This window comes from Macrotis lagotis, chromosome X (genome assembly GCF_037893015.1).
Source record: "Macrotis lagotis isolate mMagLag1 chromosome X, bilby.v1.9.chrom.fasta, whole genome shotgun sequence".
Classification (NCBI taxonomy): domain Eukaryota; kingdom Metazoa; phylum Chordata; class Mammalia; order Peramelemorphia; family Peramelidae; genus Macrotis; species Macrotis lagotis.
The window spans coordinates 605,183,579-605,190,454 of NC_133666.1; the positions used below are offsets into that span (position 1 = coordinate 605,183,579).

The 6,876-nt window shown below is 35.6% G+C and overlaps 1 protein-coding gene across 2 annotated transcripts in view; it reads left to right on the plus strand.

Moving 5' to 3' along the window:
- Positions 1-6,247, plus strand: part of LOC141499837 (uncharacterized) — a 38,637-nt gene extending 32,390 nt beyond the window's left edge. For both annotated transcript variants that reach the window (XR_012471773.1, XM_074202603.1), the window contains 4 exons: positions 1,625-1,784; positions 4,236-4,328; positions 4,857-5,001; positions 5,626-6,247. The gene's annotated coding sequence lies outside the window, so the exon portion shown is untranslated. The remainder of the gene's footprint in view (positions 1-1,624; positions 1,785-4,235; positions 4,329-4,856; positions 5,002-5,625) is intronic.
- Positions 6,248-6,876: the final 629 nt, after the last annotated feature.

Genomic DNA, 6,876 nt, shown 5'->3' on the forward strand with positions numbered 1-6,876 from the left:
GATGACTAGATGGCAAATTAAAGAGATGGGCCTAGAGTTGAAAAGGTCGGAGTTCAAATCTGAAACTATTTTACTCTAGGAAAGATATTTAATTTCTCTAAGTTTATTTTGTCATATGTAAAGCAGGGATAATAAAAGCCTCCAGTTTTGTTTGGATAGTTACATGAGATATCTGTAGAGTGCCTTGCAAACTTTGAAGTATTACATAAATGTCAATGATTAAAAATATATATTAATTAATACTATTAATTTGATTACTGTCCAGTGCAACAGGTAGAATTTTGGTTGGGGTACATTAAAAAGCACATACATAATAACTGATAGTTGGGAAAATGGACTTGGTCAATAGTTCTATGAAAAGACCTGAGCTTGAAGCATACCACAGAATATAGGGTCAACTAGAATCTAGATAGACTGGACTAAATAAATTATCTGATACTCATTTGGTTTCCATGTTGACCAGAAGAGGTGGAATTCTAAAGATTAATGGAATAATTTGTCTAGGGACTGAGGATTTGGATCTGTAGGTTTAGTGTGAGAGGGAGTTGAGCCAAATTGGGGAAAGCAAGTTGGAAACACCAGGAAAATTAAAAATGACTTTGTGATTGGCTGTATTGGATGGGAAAGTGCAGCAGGAATTATTTGCTGAACTTTTTCCTGAACTCTTTTGTTCATGCCTTATCAGAACCCTTGTAATAACAGTAATATAATGAAAATAATATTAAATATACAATTGATGGGCTTGATTTTGATTTCTGTTTCTATTACTTACAAGATGGTTAACACTAGGGCAAATCACTTCACTTTTAGGAGCCTCAGTTTCCTACATTTTATAATGGGATTGGCAATTTTTGCTCTACTACCTTAAGCGGATGGTGTAAGGCTAAAATTAGATAATTTTTTGAAAAAAAAGTAAAATGACAGCTATCAGTTTTCCAAAGTTCTATGATCTAAAAGGTATGGGAATTGTTTTTACAAATGCAAATTTTAATTTCTCTAGCCCTTAGGAGATCATCTACATAAATTTCTGTAATTTCTTCAACTTCCACTACCTTAAGTCTTATCCTCTGTTGAGAAACTTTCCACACTTATGAAGTATGGTAATAGGGAAAACGTCACAAAACTCAGTCAAAAAGAGTTATTTTTTCACCCTTTCTGGATTCTAAAGCTTTAATAAATGGAAACCTGGGGCGGCTAGGTGGTGCAGTGGATAGAGCACTGGCCTTGGAGTCAGGAGTGCCTGAGTTCAAATCCAGCCTCAGACACTTAATAATTACCTAGCCGTGTGGCCTTGGGTAAGCCACTTAACCCCATTGCCTTGCAAAAAAAAAATTTTTAAAATAAAAAAAATTGAAACCTATTCTCATCACCATGCATCTTGTCACTAGATTGTTTGTTCTAACTATCCTGAGAAAGGTAGGACTTCAGAGTGATAATAAAGAGCTAATCGACCTCAGAATGTTGATATAAAGTGTCAATGTGTCACTTATCTGAAGAGAAGAACACAAAAATTTATAATTTAAGGTGAAAATCCTTTGTTATGCTAGTTCTAGCTCCATGTATAGCTCCATGTTTGAACTGCCAAGGAAATTTGACTTTATTTTATTAACTTATTCTCTTACAGTGCCTGATATCCTGCCCTGGTCCAAACTTATGTGTGAGTCTCGGTGACCTAATGACATGGAACATACTACTGACTCTGGATAGGATTGTCCTGCCTTTGTCTCTGGGGGAGTAGCATTTCCTTGAAAAGCCTTGCTTATATCTCTGTGTTGTTGTTACAGGTAAACTAGTCTACTACATTGTCCAACAAAGTAGACCAAGTAGCACAAGTCATATATGAAGAAGCCTGCATAAGAAAGAAAGTTGAGTTACAGTTCATGTTCCAGAAAAGTTATCGAGCTTTTCTGAGTTTCACTTTCCTCACCTGCATAGAGAGCATAGGATTTGTTGCACTCCCTTGATCACAAGGCTATTAATGAGAATTGAACAAATCTCTCTACTTCAATTGGCCTCGGTTTCCTCATCTATTAAATGGAAGAGTTAAACTAGCGGGCTGATACCCAGAGTCCTTCTAAACTCTAAGATTATATGGTTCTAAAAACACATGAAATTAATGTTGTATCTGTTACAATCATACTCATCTTCTCATTCTAATGCCATGGCATGATTTGCATAACCACACATGATGATTATTTTCTTCTTGTCATTCATTCAAGTCTGACTCTACATTATCCCATGTAAGGTTATTTTAGCATAGATACTGGAGTAGTCTACCACTGCCCTGTCCAGTTCATTTGACAGATAAGAGAACTGAGATATAGAGGGTTAAGTGACTTGCCCAGGGTCATACAGCTAATAAACATTTGAGGCTGAATTTGGACTAAGGTCTTCCTGACTCCAGGATTTGTGCTTTTTCCACTGTGTTGTCCTGTCATAAATTTGCACACCTGTGTAATATATACACACAGATGCATGTATGCATATCTTCAATTAGTATACCTGTATATACTCATATATGTTTATATTATTTTGAATTTGTATATGTATTTATATTTACATATAAATATATGTAACATATTTATATTTATATGTACATACCTGTTTCTATATTTTTATATAGATGAGAGAGCTGCATATGTATATATATATTCATGTTTATATATAATATATATGTGTATAATTTTTATTTTTAGTTTTTCAAGGCAACGGGGTTAAGTGGCTTGCCCAAGGCCACACGGCTAGGTAATTTTAAGTGTCTGAGGCTGGATTTGAACTCAGGTACTCCTGACTCCAGGGCAGGTACTCTATCCACTGCACCACTAGCTGCCCCAATATAATTTTATTATTTTACTCATACCCTTTGGCTTTGTGTGCTTGATACATATCCTCCTTGCCTGCTTTTTATTACAGCTCTAATACTAACACTTAAATATGGTATATTATTTTCCTATTATAGCTGATTATCTCAGATAATGGATACTGAGAGCCCACATATTCTAGATTGCTTGAGGAAAAGAAATCATCTAAGTAACTCTGCTACTAGTTCTACATTATGTCTTCTTAAAAAGTTCTTGAGGTTAGGGACTGTCTCTACTTTTTTTAGCTGATAGAGTAATTGGTCCTTGACTGAACTTGGGCTAAGTGCTTCATTGATATTTCTTGATATGAAAATCAAGCAATATGATAGAATAAATGAACCACAGATTATGAGGTGGAAAACCTGGTTTCCAGACCTATACTCATTTCTACAATGCTACCCACATAGGGCATACCATTAATTATCAACAAAGTTTTCAGGGTTTTACCAGAGTCTTGACATTTTCTCCAGGCTATAGGCTTCAATCCATTTCAAAAAGACTTTTTAAAGTACTTGCTACATGTCCTGCAGACATTTCACTAGATGCTGGGGATCTAAAGACAAAAATGAAATTACACCTGACCTCAAGTAATATATTATCACCCCTCTAGTAGGGGGAAATAGCATGTACACATATATGAGCTCTTATTAAATTAAAAGTAATAAATAACAGGGAATGGTATTGGCTGACAGCTGTGGGTAAAGGATGAGGAAAGGCCTTTTGTCCAGGTGGCCCCTGAAGTGAGCCTCAAATGGAGATAGGTTTTCCAAGAGGGGGTGGTAAGGAGGAAGTGAACAGTTGATTGTGCCAAGATCCCTTTCCCTTGGTCTATATTATGATTTGCTCATTGATTACAAGATCTTAACTAACTACTTATTAACTTGATTAACTGCTTAAGTAGCTTAATTTACCTAAAATCATTAAATAATGTTATTAACTTTCAAAAATGTATCTGGAATTTGGAGCAGGAAAGCACCTTGGAGGTCATGTATTCCAATACCTTACTTTTAAGGGAAATAAATAATTATCTTCTTTAAAATGAAGGTACTAGAAAGTGCTTTTGGATATAGTAAAAAAAATTGAATTAAAAACAAAAGAAAACAAACAAATTTAAAACAACATTCTTTGTCTCCCAGTAAGTTTTAGCATAGTTTAACAAATTCCTTCTTCTAGGAAATCTCCATTAGTGATCATTATATTCCCCAGCATCCTGAAAATACAAGATTTTTACAAGGTTATACATATTGCTTTCTATGTATTTGTTTTTACAAGGTTATATGTATTGGTTTCTATGTATTTGTTTTGACTTACCACCTAGACCATAAAAAACTTAAAGGCAAGACACATGAATTATTCTTCTCCATCTCTCCCAAGGTCTAACACATGTGTATGTTACCCCTTTCCTTCTCCACAAGAACCTCTTCGTGTATAGCAGAGTCTCTATTTTTGGTGCCTTCTCTTTAGTTTGTGAGTATTCTATTTCACCTGTACCTGTTGCCCCCAAGGAAGCTAGGGTTATTGAGCAGTTGAGTTGGAAACTTTCAAAAGTGCTAGGTGAGGTCTATTGGGGTTGATCACAAGGAACTGACTGAGGTTTAGATTCAAGGCCACTTGGGCTTTGGCAGGGGATGCCTATACAAGTGAATTAGTAGGAAGTAAAAGGCGAGGTTAGATTGAATAAGAAAATACTGCAAAGCTAATTAAATGTCTGAAACCCTAAAGATATATGACATGTATTTCATGAGGTATTTAATACAGAAGTATCAAACATTTGACCTGCCAAACCAGTTTAAACTAAAATTGGAACAAATAATTATGGCATAAAATTTATATAATGCTACATTTTAGAATTAATTCATCATTGAACAGTAGGGATTCATCTGAGTGATCTCCATTTCTATTGAAGTTTGCACACTTCTTTAGTACAGGCTAGACTTGACTGATGTGTAAAGTGTAATCATCCTCCCCTTCCCCATTTTTCTCTATGAATTACAGCTGTGAACAGATAATAACTCTTACTTCCATGGTGAGCAAGGAAGGCTACTGACTGGGAAAGCAACAAAGGAAGAAAAATAATGAAAATTTCTGCTATGATGGTGACAGAAAGGACAAGGGGAAGGATATGAGACTGAAGGGGATGGTGAGTACAAGGGTATAGTTTAGTCTTTCTTTTTGGAAGATCCTACTTTGTTTTTGTTTTTGTTTTTGTTTGTGTTTTTCCCCCTTCTCATACTCTTTTTTTGAGTCAGAATACTCATGAGTGTAGAAGGAGCAGCAAGCATCATAGAGGAAAAAGTTGCCAGGGACTTGTGAAGCAATCTATTTCAAAGCTCTCATTTTACAGAGTAGGAAACTTGGGGATCAGAGAGGGTGAACTATTTGCCTAAAGTTACAAGATAATAATGGTGGTAACAATGATGATGCTAAAGTCTCATCTCTACAATCTTTTGAAATATTTAAAGTGTTGTGTTTTTTTCATAACACTAAGGCCTCTTCAAGCCTTTAATATAGAATTCTATCATTTTAGGAAGAAAGGTGGACAGGAAATGTTAATCACCATTTTACAGATGAAGAAATTGAATTTAAATTTTTTGCCTAGTAAATAACAGATATAAATTCTAATTGTTTTTTGACATCAGTGACAGCTATTTCTTTGCCATCCTGTTTCTAGCTGGTTTCCTAAAATGTCTTTCTGACTGACCTTTCCTGATACTTTAACCTCCAAAGAAGTTCAGTTTCCTGTCTAAATTTTTATCCCCTCTAGATTGAATCCCCTCTACCCTCTGCTGGATCTCCTTGATGATATCACTTGCTTGTCTGGATTGCTGTTGACAGTTTGCTTCTTGGACACCTGTTACCTCAGCCCGGATGGATACACTCCTTGGAAAACAGACCCATTTTGGACTTTGGCAAATGATACAAATGTCGCCCCCATCTTTTTCTCCCTGGACTTTGGATTTAATGTGGGCCTTTGGCAAATGATACTTATGTTGCTCCCATATTTTCCTCTCTGGACATTAGCAAATTTTGATTTGGACTTTTGGCAAATAATACTAATATTTCTTCTTTGATTCCCTTCTGCCCCCATCCAATACTATCTCCACTATTTCCAACCCCACACTTATTCTGTGAAGACTCCTCTACAGTATTGTGGCCCCCTTTCTGCTTTATGTTTCTGAATATCTGTTTCTCATATAGTCAGATGCTGGCTCTGATTTTCTGACAACTAGGCTTCAATCAACCTTACAGATCTACTTGCACTACTATTCACCACCCTCTGTGGCCTGTTTTTGCCTATACCAAGGTTCTGATATATGTTATGTGATTTCTGAGCAAACTGTCAACCTCATTTTCTGTAGTTCTACATTATAGCCTAATTCATCTGAGACTTAAATTCTTTTCTGTCTCAAAGACTTCAATGATTCCCCAATTAAAAATTAAAATATCCCAAGGGGGATTTGCACCTAATAATGATAATAGTTTGAATTTCTATTATAGCTTGTAGATTTTCAAGATACTTGCCCAACAAAACATGGTGTCCCCTCACCCCCAATCTCAATCCACCATCCCTGCAACAGTTCCGCCCATCCCTTTCCCCTACCTCCCAAATCCCAATTCATACATCCTGCTAAAATATACCTCCCCACCCTGTCCTCCATTTTTTTTCTCACCTCTATAGGAGCAGAAGATTTCTGCACCCTTCCGGATGTATGTTCTTTCTTCTTCAACCCAGATGAGAGTAATTACAACATTACCAGCCCTCCAACCCCATATGCTTCCTCTGTATTAGTTTGTCTGTTAATGTCCCAGTTTTATAATATAATCGCTCCCTTTAACCTTTTCCTACTTAATTTTCTTTTTTTTAGAATCATCCCATCATATACAACTCAGCCCCAACCTTTCTTTCAAACTACCTTAGTAATGATTACAATTTTAAGAATACTGATTACATTTTCATATATATATATAAACATATGTTTATATAAAATAATAATAAGTAAACAGCTTGACCTTA